Consider the following 13,241-nt stretch of genomic DNA (forward strand, 5'->3'; position numbering starts at 1 on the left):
TTTCACAACTAGACAATTAATTGTTATCCCTAAGCCATTCATTCCTTAACAGTTCTAATCTTTAATATGTATTAATCTCTCTTTAAGAAACATAAGAATCTTGCCAATACCTACGGTTTTATCAATGAACCCATTTTATCAACTGTCAGTGCCATGGCTATACATGTAAGAAATCTAAAATATATATGTGTGTATTGCATATCCCGAGTTTGCTATTTTTCTGCCTTTTGCTTCTTAGGGCCACACCTGCAGCATAGGGGAGTTCCCAGGCTATGGGTCTAATCAGAGCTGCGGCTGCTGGTCACAGCCACAGCCACAGTCACAGCAATGAGGTATCCAAGCCATGTCTATGACCTATACCAGAGCTCACGGCAATGCCGGATCTCTGACTCATTTAGTGAGGCCAGGGATCAACCCTGCATCCTCGTAGATACCAGTCAGATTTGTTTCCACTGTGCCACAACAGGAACTCCTTGGGTTTGCTCTTTTTCATATCACACTCTCCCTCCCTCAATCAGTCCAATGGTGCTCTGGGGTGATCAGTCTTGACACAGACACCTTTCCTGGGTTCCCCTCACAGAGCCCTGTTCTGGACCCCATACCCACTTCAGCCACCCCTCTCTCCACACTCCTTTCTGCAGTGAGCTGCTCTAGGCCCCACCGGACAGCTGCTAACATACTCTACATGGATGAAACATCGCAGTAGGTTATGTGACAGCAGGTTATCTGGTAGAGCTGCATGAACCAGAGGGACTCAACTCTTGGCCACGCTCAGGCTGCACACACCCCAAACACTTGGCTTCCTGATAGCAGTGACTTTCAAACAAGATTCTTACTCAAGTCCCAGAGAATAATGCAGACATGGGTGCTAGCTGCATGTACATTTCATAAGAAAGGACTTATGATCTTAGACTAAATCTAATCACACATTATAAAATTCATCAACCAATAAGTGAATCATCTGGGGGACATCTAGAGTACACATACTTTCATCTCAGTCTTTCAGAGGTTTCTTTAAATAGTTTTGGAATTTATTTGACCGGGGGAGGGGTTGGTCAGGGGATTTAGAAAGACCCCATCACACATTCCCCATCGGACAACAATGTCCTGGAAGGCAGCAACAATGGCTTCCTGCCACCAGCACAAGAGCAACAAGACTAGGGTCAACTCTGCACCCCCTGAAAACATGCCCAGTAACTGGTAGAGAGTATTTATGCTCCAAAAATATGAGACATCCTCCACCAGTACAAGGATACTCCAAGAATCACTCACAGAGCCCCATCCTCTCAGTTTACAATGAAGAAACAATGGCTGGAAGAAGTGGAGTCATTGGACCAAGGTCACCCAGTAGCTTGGAGTCCAAGTAAATACATTTATTTAGCAAACAAGGGTCTGGAAACCAGTGCAGTAAAGTCCTCATCATCAGAGTGATTTTATTATTCCTCAGCCAGCCAGCCATATATTTGTTCTATTAAACTTTCACCACACAGCCTTGGCTTTAATATTGTCACATGCATTCCTCTTCTCTCCCCAGAAGAGTGATGCTCTTTGAGGCACAAGATTCCCTCCAAATTCCATGTTAACAGTCCAGGAGAGCCTGGCTCTGCTGGGTGAGGAAGGACCACCACCTGACTCAGTGCTGCTGGTGGCAGCAAGCCAGCTGAGCAATGCCTCAGGTCCTGAGTGGACTCACTGGGAAGGCTGGTCTTGGTAATCATCAGGGGCTGTCGCAGCAGTTGCATGTCTGTCATATCCACATTAGGTGTCCAGGGCTGATTGAGGGGCCAGAGTGTGGGAGGAGGCTGAGTGTTGGCTGTACTCTTAAGACCTAGGAGAGGTACAGGACAACACCCACACCCTCACTTCAACACTGGGAGAAAGCCTGAGACCAAAGTGAACCATGAAGGTCAAGGGTGGATGCTGTAGGAATAAGGGGATAAAGCTCTGTCTTCCTCATTGAGCACCCTTGCTGGGTAGATCTCTCCTCTGGGACTGTGACCCTCTCTCTGTAAACCAAACTGTCACCAGTCTGAGGTCTTATGTGAAGATGGATCTTCCACATATCAAATTAGGTTTTAGGCTTATCAAGCATCTTCTTGGCACATACTTAGTGGGATGACATTAGTGATGGGGGCCAAAACCCTGCTGTAAGCCATGGTGCTCCATGGCCTGCAGGGTCCTTCGGTGGGGGAGAACTGTGGTCCAGTGACTGCAGGGGCCTACTTGCCATGGGCAGAAACCCAGGATGTCAGTCATCACATATGTGTTTCATCAGAGGGGTCACGTGCTTCATGGTAGGCGAACCAGGAAGGAGCATGTGCCAGGAGCTAGGATGCAAGGGCAAGGCTGTCTGAGAACCTCAGTTACTGACCGCAGCTGCATTTTCCACGGGCCACATGCTGTTGGAACTAGACTTTGGTGCAAGCAAGTTTAGAGGGGTTCTCCATGGTGGGAGCTGTGTTCTCTCCTGATGGCACTCTGCCCATGCCAGCCTTGTGGTGTGAAGACAGAATGAGGATTGGGTGGGCTGTTTCTCAGCTGTGAAACCTGCATAAAAGGAGCTGAAACTCAGACATTCAGGCTTATGGACTGTCAGTGAGACCATGCTCCTTGCCTCTGATCCTTTCCTGCTTCCTCATCCTATTTCTTCACCAGTGATGCTGAAAAGTAGGCATGGATATAGGAATGGAGGATGGAGGCTCCATCCCAGCAGCACAGTGGTGCTGACCAGTGAGGCATGGAAGTCCTCATGTGATGCCGAGGCTCATCGTCCAGCATAGATGCAGGCAAAGCCCAGTGAAGATTTCAAAGTCAAGAGGAGAGTGTACTCAGAAGGCTGTGCCTGGACATCTCTGACTCTAGAATGAAGCTTGCTCAGAGGCAGAGGAGAAACCAGTCAGTTGGTTAAAGAAAAGCCTTTAGCTCTGCCACTTAAACTAACAGACTTACAAATTACCTGACAGGCTTTGGGACAACACGAGGAAGCCTCAGAAGACTAGGGTCAACTTCCTAGCAAGTTTTGTTCTAACAAGAGGGGGAGGAAGCCCTGTATTTTAGCAAATAGCTGGGAGAGGAGGAACAAGCCAAGTGAAAAGGCAGATGAGGCTGGCAGCCCCGGGCAATCTTCAAAAAATTACTGGGAGAAACACAGGGGGAGCGAGGAAGCTGTTGATGGGAGGTTCTGTTCCTGGTGGGGGTGGGGGGTTGCTGTTCTGCTGCAGAACTTGGAAACCTGAGTCAAGCCATGGTGCTTGATTTAGCTTGGCTTGGTCTTTCTCAGGTCGAGCATTTGACAGGCACCTGCAGAGCTCTCTCTGGACCCCAGAGAGCTCAGACTACAAATCATCATTAGCAAAAGGTTCACAGCTTAGGTTAAGAAATGAGAAGGGACTAGGTCCATCTTCAGCAGATGAAGAAACCAGGAGGCACTCTTTTCCACACAGAAGCCAAAGACAGCAGCCTTAAAATGTCTTGGGCCAGTTTGAAGAAGTATAGGGAAAAGAGCAATGGTTGTAAGGAAAGCAGGGCCCTTAATTTTGTTTGGAAGTTGCTTATTATAATTGCGGATTCCATCATCATCTGGGGTGTGGGAACCCTTGAGAATAGAAAAGGGGATTTCGGAAGTTTTAACGCACAGCCTATACATGGTGAAGAGACAGGAAATGCCATGAAACCGGAAGGTGCCACCAATGCAAGTTACACACTTGTTAGCTGACAGTGGGGCTTTGGATGCCATTTTTCAGGGCGAAAGGCAGTCTGTCTAAAGGGTAGAAGGTGTCCCTAGAACATAGAAACTCTGCACCACAACCCATTGACCGGAGACAGCTTTTAATTGACCATGGATGTTTGAGGCTAGAGTCTGGTGAAATTATGCACTTTTAATGGCAACTTGGAGGAGCTGAACCAGGACATGCGCTGCTCTTTTCTCTCTTTGACTCCTTGTCCATTGTCCTCCTCTACACACTGCAAGCCATCTGCCATAGTCTGTAACTGGTGACAACTGTGCAGATTTAAACTGCAGGAGAGGCATCAGGCTCTGCAAACTCCGCATTTCCAAAATCGCTGTTTGGACTGTAAGCTGACCAAATAGACACATTTAGGATTTGGGCTCCTGTTTCCCAGCCAGAAATGCAGGCCTGGGAAAAGATGCTTCTCTATCTTGACACAAAGCTTTGTCTTGACAATTCATTGGAGCGTTGAGAAAATGGAACACAGAAGTCTCAGAGTTGGTGCAGCCCAATTTGGAAGCACTGGGAGGCTCCACATCCATTCCGGGGAAAATGAATTATGCTGCAGGTTCCGAAGAAGATCCTGACATTATCAGGAGCCGCTCTCACTAGGGCCCTCTGGTCAGGACCAGCCAGAGGAAGAAAAAGGAGGAGAGAAGAGATGCTTTTCCGGTATCTTAGGTCTTGAGTTGATGATGGGAGGGAGCTGGGTGAGAAATTTTACAAAGTTATAACACATTGTTACGATCCCTCACCTCGTCAGCTCCTGTCTGCTTGACAAGGACAATATCCCTTCAGGAAAATATGAAGTAAAATGGAAAGTGGCCTCACGATGAAGTTACCTGAAGCAATGGCCTGATATGTTACAGAGTGTTGGGAGCAACATTAAAAAGGCATTTGTAACTGGCCTCCTCCATGGCTCCAAGTGGAAGCTGATGCAGGCCTTCTCAGTCCCAGGGCTTTTGTGAGAGTTGGCCCCTCATGACCACTCTTGGCAAGCCAGGCCTGGGATCCTGGGGACCCCACCTGGGAAAAATTACTTTTAAAGACTCACAGCCCCTCCTACATGGACATTCTAGCAAGAGTCACGACTGGGCAGAGGGTCAGAGGCATTCGCACCTGTGAGAGCACGAAGGAGGAGCCCAGCACCAAAGGGGGCTGGAAGTTGGCGACTGTCACCACAATAATCTAATTATTACTCTGCTCCTGTCCCCTCCTGAATAACTTTTTTATTGAAGTAGAGTGGATTTCCAATGTTGTGTGTCAGGTGTGCAGAAAAGTGATTCCATTATACCCCTGCATGTGTATATCTAGTCTTTTCCAGATTCCTTTCCATTACAGGTTCGTACAAGATGCTGATAGGTTGTCTATTTGATATTTGGTAGTGCTGATACCGTCCTCAATCTACCATAACTGGGCCCATCTGAATGACACCCAACACCGCTCTTCCTGAAGGCTTTCCTCTCAAGCTGGATGCCTGTCAAGATTCCTGTGCTGTGTGACAGCCCTCTCACTGCTGGCCCTGCAGTCAGCCCCTTCTCCACTTCCTCTAGCTGTCCTCTCACCTCATCACCATCCACCCCGCCTTATTCCCACCTCATTACTGACCTCCCACTTCATCACAGCTGTCACCATCCCATCGCCAACCTCCTCCTTCACCCCCATCCTCCCACCTCACCGCAGATATCCTAACCACCCTCTCTCTCAGCTCAACTCCACCATCCTCCCACCTCATCTCCGTAACCCCACCTCATCGCTGTCCTCCCCACTTCATCACTGGCATCCTCCCACCTCACCACCCCCCCCATCTCATCACCAACCTCCCACCTCATCACCATCCTCCCCACCTCACCACCACTCTCCATCTCATCACCAACCTCCCACCTCATCACCATCCTCCCATCTCACCACCACCCTCTCATCTCATCTCCGTCTTCCCCACCGCCCCCTCACTCCCTCAGCACCACCACCTGCTCCCCACTGGCTCTTCTGGCGCCCTGGACGCCTCTGCCCCACCCCAGGCCTCCTTCTTCTCCTCAGCAGTTCAACTGTCACCTACAAAGCCCATTAACAATTCCCTGCTCATAAAAGTACAGTCTGGGAAATAAAGCAAAGTCTACCTTTTCTTTTCCTTTGTGCTTGGCCAGGTTTCAGTTACTTGCAGGGCGCAGTGCAGAGACACCACGCCTGCACTGCAGACCCCAGTTAGGGAATCAGCTGCGCCAGCCTTTAAAAAACGGTTCCTGAGGAAATAAGAGCAACACCGCGATTCAAGATGGCAGCGGACTGTGAACTAGGCTGTGCCTGGGATTGGGTGTGAGCCATGTGCCCCCGCCTCCCGCGGCCTGCCGAGGCCCCGCCCCCGGGCACATTGCCAGCCGAGGCCCCGCCCCCCCGCACTCTGCCTGCAGAACCCGCGCCCCCCAGTCACATAGCCTGCCGAGGCCAAGCCCCCCGGCAGAGGGCCTGCAGAGGCCGCGCAAACCTGGCACAGGGCCTGCCGAGGACCCCCTGTCAGCGCGCGGCCTGCGAGGCCCCGCCCCCCCAGGAAACGGATGCCGAGGTCCCGCCTCCCTGGCACGCGGCCTGCCGGGGCCCCGTCGCCCCAGGAAAAGGCCTGCCGAGGCCCCGCCTCCCTGGCTCGGCCTGCAGAAGCCGCGACCCCCAGTCATATAGCCTACCGAGGCCCAGCTCCCCCCGCGCGCGGCCTGTCGAAGCACCACCTCCCCGCGCGCTGCCTGTCGAAGCACCACCTCCCCGCGCGCGGCCTGCCGAGGCCCCGCCCCCCGGCACAGGGCCTGCGGAGGCTTCTCCTCCCTGGCACGCGGCCTGCCAAGGCCCTGCCTCCCTGGCACATGGCTTGCCGAGGCCCCGCCTCCCCGCGCGGGGCCTGCAGGAGCCGCGCCCACCTGGCACTTGGCCTGCCCTGGCACCCCCGCCCCGCGCGCGCGGCCTACAGAAACCTTGCCTACCTGGCACTTGGCCTGCTGAGGCCCCGCCACCGCGGCACACGGGCGCCGGGACCCCGCCTCCCCGCGCATGGCTGGCCCAGGCCCCGTCCCCCCAGGTCAAGGCCTGTATAGGCCCCGCCGCCCCCCGCGGCCCCCAGAAGCCGCGCCCCCCTGTCACAAAGCCTGCGGAGGCCCCGCCCCCCCGGCACAGGGCCTGCCGAAACCCCGCCTCCCCGCCCGCGGCCTGCAGAAGTCTTGCCCACCTGGCCCGTGGCCTGCAGAGGCCCCGCCCCGTCCGCCCGCGTCCGGCAGAAGCCGCGCCCCCCAGTCACATAGCCTGCCGAGGCCCCGCCTCCTCAGCACGCGGCCTGCTGAAGCCCCGCCTCCCCCAGGTCGGACTGAAGAAGCCGCGCCCCCCAGTCACACAGCCTGCCGAGGCCCCGCCCCCCTGGCACCTGGACTGAAGAGGCCCTGCCTCCCCGCAAGGCCTACTGAGGGGGGGTCCCCCCCCCACCGTACAGGGCCTGCTAAGGCCACGTCTTCCTGCCGAGTCTGCACACCCCGCCGCCACCCCACACCGCCTGCAGTGGCTCTGCGCCCCACCGCCGAGCCCCAGCGCGCCTGCCTTGTCACCTCGCCACCCCCCCCCCCGCCCCCTGCCCATGAACTGAGGAGACACTGTGAAGCTCCCAGGCCCGCCTGACTGCAGAGTGCCTGCTTGGAACTCACAGCCCCATCTTCGGGTGATGGAGAATGCTTTCCTTTCCTTCGCTGGGCTGGAGCCACGAGGGCAGGTGGCCCCTTGATGCGGCCCAGCTGGAAAGTGTCAGGAACACAACTTCCACCTGGTCTCTATGCCTACTGCTGGAAGCTACCGTGTCCAGCTCCCTTGGCCCATCCCCAGCTCTACCTGCAGTGGTTACCCTCTGCTCCCCGCTGCTGGCCGGGTCCCACCTAGGCCACCATCCCGGGGCCTCTGGCCGCTCACAGTCCCTCCCTGCACCTGCTCCCTCCAGGCCTCTTCCACCTTGTCCTCTGTCCCCCACAACCACACTGTTCCCACCCCTCCCTCACTGGTCCCCAGCTTCAGTCTCATCCACTCAGGTGTCCTTTCCTCCTTCTGGTCCCTCTCTGGAGCACACTGCCAGGTCCACCAGCAACACTCGGTCCCCATCTCTTGTTTGTTTTCTCTTTTCTCCACTAGAATGTAAGCCCCAAGCAGGGATTTTACTCTCCTTTCCTCTTTGCTGTGTTCCCAGTACCTCGAATAGTGTCTGGCATGAGCTGAATGCTCCATAAACACTTGGTGAGTGAAAGGTGATGTGATGTGATGTGATGTGACAAGACAGTCCTGATTGGGAGAGGAGAGAAAGGTGACCAGTGGTGAGCAGTCCTCAGGGAAGTGCTGAGCCTTTCATGAGTGGGATGTTGGTGACAAGGTAACCAGACTCTCCCTGAGGAGTAGATGGGAATGTTTTGATTGCTCACCAGAGAGTCAAAGGGCATCTAAAGAAATTGCTGAGAATTTTGCTAAGTACAGTGCTTTTCGCTTGGTAGATGCACAAGGCAACTAACATATATAGCAGCTACCAGCTTAAAAGCAATACTACCAGAATTATATAAAACTATATTTGAAAGTTTCCTTTAATAACATCTTGGGGTTTTTTTAAAGTCTAATTTTGTTCTGCAAAAGGGATGAGGTGTTGGTTCCTAGTAAAATAAGTCTACTTCCTCAATGTCTTTATTCCCATATACTAGATCTTATAACTACACTGGAGCTAAAAATTGCAAAACATAATTTCCACATTTGGCCGATAAAATCTAATGTACATTTAGAGTGTTTTACTTTACAAAGCCAAAGGAAAAGAATGTAGGTTATGGGACCTGGATACTTGGATTTGAAGAGTGTATCCAACATCCTAGCCATTCTGAACCTTGGTTTCATCAACTGAAAAATGGGAATCCTGTTGTGTCTAGAACCAGTATAATTTTAGTGACTAACAGCGTGTGCTACGGGTAGTACATGCTCCAGAGTGCTGCTAACAACCTATACTTTCTCAGTTACTAAAATCCCAAACAAAACGGCCTACCTAATCTTGATGCTATTAAACAATTTTTAGGGGTTGTGATGCTATCACAACTCAAAAATTCTTTTAACTCTGAAAACCCAAATCATTCATAAAAACCATCCAAAAAGTTTTTATGCAATTGAGTCAGCTTTGAAGTGGAGAAGATATAAAGCACATATTGCATTATCTCCTGAATACTTTCATAAAGAACAGGGCTCCTGGAGTTCCCAACGTGGCTCAGTGGAAATGAATCTGACTAGCATTTCTGAGGACACAAGTTGGGTTCCTGACCTCCCTCAGTGGGTTATGGTTCCAGCGTTGCTGTGAGCTGTGGTGTAGGCTGCAGATGTGGCTTGCATCCCTCATTGCTGTGGCTGAGGTGTAGGCTGGTGGCTACAGCTCTGATGCAACCCCTAGCCTGGGAACCTCCATATGCCACGGATGCAGCCCTAAGGGGGGGGGAAACAGACAAAAACAGGGTTTCTGAAATGGCATGCAAGTACCTTGTTACACAATTCCATCCGAGTTTCTCAGAATTACATTATTAATTCTTTTTTTTTCAAAAAGGACTTTAGAACCATAGGATTTCCCTAAACAAATGACCTTGTTCTACAGATGAGGACGTGAAGAGCAACTCCTACCTGGTTGTACAGGCAAGACCTGGCACAGTCTCTAGACTGCTAATTCATTCCTCTGTCATCTGCATGATGACTGGGGCAGCCAGTAAACCAGACAAAAAGAAAGCCCTTGAAGGGAGACAGGCCAATAATATCTTCCAGATGAGCCTTGCCCACCTCCAGTCTCCTGACGCAAGCATTTCCGTATTGCAGATCTTCTCACATGTGGCTCACCCACCAGCTGTGGATAACTCCCTGAACATGGGGCCCTGGCTCACCCTCCACATCTGAACAGCCTAAAAGGATAACAGGTCATGCACCTGGAGAAAGCATCACTCCAACACACACTGTAGGTGCCTTGCGAGGAGGATAAAAGCCAGGGCTTGAGGAGCCAGGGAGTAGGGAGCTCATTCCCAGAGTGCTCAGAAGAAGGAAGTGCTCAAGGGACAGGAAGTGTACAGTATGTTCTGGCTGGCAGAGGTCTGCCCTGGCTTCCACATGGTTCACCACTGGATCTTCCATCTGGTGGGAAGATGTTATTGATTTTATATATATACACATACAGTTGGTTCTCATTAGTCACAGATTCCATATCAGAGAATTCACCTATTCACTAAAAATGTATTTGTCACCCCAAGTCAGGGCTTGGGGTGCTTTTGCTCATATGTGGACACACACAGAGAAGAGAAAAATTCATCTACCTACAAATGCATTTCCAGCTAAGGCTGAACAAAGCGAAACTCTGCCTTCTTGTTTCCACTCATACTGTAAGCAAATGCCCCTTCTCTGGTCTATTTAGTGCCACATTTCCCCACATTTTTGTGGTGTGTGTGTGTGTGATTTAACTCTTTCAAATGGCCCCCATGTTTGGTGCTGAAGTGTTGTCTAGGACTTTATGGGGGGGAAATACATTGGTTAGATACATTTTGTTTACACAGAGGATTACAGTGCAATTGGCTGTGAGTTCAGTGCCAATGAAACAACAGTGTATATTAAACAAGGTGTCTTTAAACAGAAACACACATAAAATAAGCTTTTGTATTTATCAAGAGACAAAAAAGTGTGACCAGAGGCTGGCAGGAACCTAACCCTGAATTTCCCATGGGCGCAGTGGTTCAGTGTTCACTGATTCCATGTTTGTGGTGACTACAGACCCCAACCACATGACAATGAGGACTGAATAGGTATGTATATACCCATTCACTCATACATAGGTATGCACTCATCCATGTCCGTGTAATGATGCAAACATGCGTGGGGGCATATGGCATGTGGCTCCAGTCATGGTTTCATGAAGAGACTGTCATGGTTCTATAACCTATATTGTGAAAGCAGGAAATTTCAGGAGACGAAAGTGAAAAAAGAAATGCACCAAGACTCTGTGCATAAACCATTCATCAGTGGCCTGAATCCAGGATAAGACATGAATGAGATGGGCCATTCCACATGGCTTTGCAGGGAGATTTTATATCTTCCTGATAACAACTCTGACTCCATCAGGCCTGTGAGAGTTCCAGCACACAAGCGATTTTAATGCACCTAGATGGTAATACTTTTCCCCAAATTTCAATATTCTAAATATTTTAAGAGTCACAAATTATTTGCTCCCAAACAGTTTATATGAACAAACTTTCAACAGTAATGATCTAAGCAAAATGTGCATCCCATGGGCATGACATAAAAAAAGAGGCTTTTCCAATTGTCAACCTTTTGAAGCAGCATTATCATCTTTGCAGTTCCCATAGCAACATGTTCCATTGCTTGGGTGACAGTGATCTTGTGCTAAACTAACTTGGAAAACAAACGGACATTTCCTCCTGAGTGTCCTCACATCTCACAGTTGCCTCCAAGCCATAGAGGGTTGATGTACCCAGTGCAGCTTCGTGAAGAGTTATGAGGACATTTCATAAACAAGTTTCCAGGATTTGGCCTGTTAAAGCAGTTTTCAACTTCAAGAGCTTTCCAACACGAACCACATCGCCCTTTGTGTTATGCCATGGAGATTGTCCCAGCTGCAGAACAGATGCCAAGGGAAGACATGCCATCTTGGGTGGATTTGCAGCAGTTCCACAAAGGACCTGAGGGAGAGGGTGGGATGGAAGATGCCCAGTCCTACCGTCACCAACTCAGGCAGCAGGAGCCATTCTGGGAAAAGTGGATGAGATGCAGCAACCATGAAAGGCCAGTTTCTCCTTCCACAAACCACGTGGGAGAGCCACAATGCAGGACGGTACTCCCATGTTGGTTTCATCCTATCCATATTTTCATGAGTATGGAATCTCATTAGGGAAGGTCTCACACATGCACAGGGGTGGAAGAGATAGTTATAGGAGTGGAGGGGCTATTTTAAAGTACATTTTAGCCCAGAAACCTAGAAAGGGCTCCATGCTTTCTCCCAATGCCTCTCACAACTGGCTTGTTTGAATGACACATGTAGTCAGGACATTTCTTGAGAAAAAGTGGAATGTAGAGAATGGAATGTCAGTCAGTGGATTTGCAGGCACAGACACACTGTCCTAGTGCATATTTTTCTCCTGAAATAATCAAATATAATTTAGGCACTTTATAATTAACCCAAAGGGGGCTTTTAACAAAGAGCACAGAGCTCTAAGTTGAAAACGTACACTTGCAGAGTGTGTCCAAAGCCAACTTTGTTTTTCAAAAGGAAAATGTGTCCTCTCACTGCTTGAGTTCAACCAGAAGGATGTGAACCAGGCTTAGAGAAGGAGGCCTGGCCTCTCGGGTCCCTGAGATAGTGTAAGGCTGAGTCCTATGGGAGAAGACAGGGTCTCATCTCTCAAATTGTAATGGTTAGAGAAGCCAACTGGTGGACTTTTAAATAATTATAAAGGAAAGAGAAATAATTTGAGAATAAGGCAAGAAACTATAATGAAATCCTAAAACCTGATAGAGACCATACACTCCATGTGAAGGCTAGAATGAGCAGTTCCAAATCACAGAGGGCTAAAGAAGGCGGGGAGCCTTCTCACACCTGCTAGAACTTGTCACACTTCAGGCTATGTTTTCTCTGCAGAGGAGAAGTAGCAATACTACAGGACCGAGGGAGGTGGAAGGCACCTCCCCTTCCTAGTACCGAGTACTGTGACTTCCTCCTTGATTTCTGTTTCCAGTGACTCAGCCAGTCCTAAAAGGCTCCTGCATACTGAGTGCCCAAGACATTGCAAATAAAATCAGAGGCCATGGTGGTGCATCACTGGGCCTCAGGGTCCAGTGTGCTAGCTTTTGCTTCCCTAAAAGACAAGATCATTGCTATGAGCCTAGGTCATTGCCACAAGCATACTTCAAAGCTTCTTCAGCATTCTTGCCTCTTCAATACCTCACTCAGTCTGTCTATTCAGACACTATTCAGCGACGCAAGATCTGAGCCATATCTTTGACATACACCACAGCTCTCGGCAACACTGGATCCCCCACCCAGTGAGCAAGGCCAGGGATAGAACCCGAATCCTCATGGATACTAGCTGGATTTGGTTCTGCTGTGCCACAATGGGAACTCCCTGAAACCCACGTTTATATCCTGTTAGATTCTCATTCTTACTCTTTTTCCCTTGGTATGCATTCATGTTCATATTCTCCCTCTCTCTCTCAAAAAAAAAAAAAAAAGGAAAAAAGAAAGAAAAAAAAGGGGTTCCCATCATGGCTCAGTGTCCTCTGACCAACATCCATGAGGACACAGGTTTGAGCCTTGAGCTTGTCCAGTGGGTTAAGGATCCAGCGTTGCCATGAGCTGTGTTGTAGGTCTCAGATGTGGCTTTGATCCTGCATTGCTGTGGCTGTGGTGTGAGCCGGCAGGTATAGTTCCAATTTGACGCCTAGCCTGAGAACCTCCATATGCTGCGAGTATGGCCCTGGAAA

General features: G+C 50.1%; 1 long non-coding RNA gene across 4 annotated transcripts in view; it reads right to left on the bottom strand.

Moving 5' to 3' along the window:
- Nucleotides 1–1,352: 1,352 nt before the first annotated feature.
- The window catches only part of LOC146396328 (uncharacterized), a 113,415-nt gene continuing 101,526 nt past the window's right edge, over nt 1,353–13,241 (bottom strand). The window contains exons 1-3 of one of the 4 annotated variants that reach the window (XR_014828248.1): nt 7,409–7,488; nt 5,849–5,971; nt 1,353–4,434 (exon numbers count right to left, since the gene is read on the bottom strand). This is a non-coding gene — a long non-coding RNA (uncharacterized LOC146396328). Of the gene's footprint in view, nt 4,435–5,848; nt 5,972–6,409; nt 6,586–6,942; nt 6,981–7,408; nt 7,489–13,241 lie in introns of those variants that run through there. The other 3 variants (XR_014828247.1, XR_014828246.1, XR_014828245.1) reach the window with 3 other exon arrangements.

Source organism: Sus scrofa, chromosome 14 (assembly GCF_054392235.1).
Source record: "Sus scrofa isolate SSC_HxYL_T2T_F1_AM1 chromosome 14, Sscrofa_HxYL_maternal_Yorkshire_Landrace_v2.0, whole genome shotgun sequence".
In the NCBI taxonomy this organism is placed as follows: Eukaryota; Metazoa; Chordata; class Mammalia; order Artiodactyla; family Suidae; genus Sus; species Sus scrofa.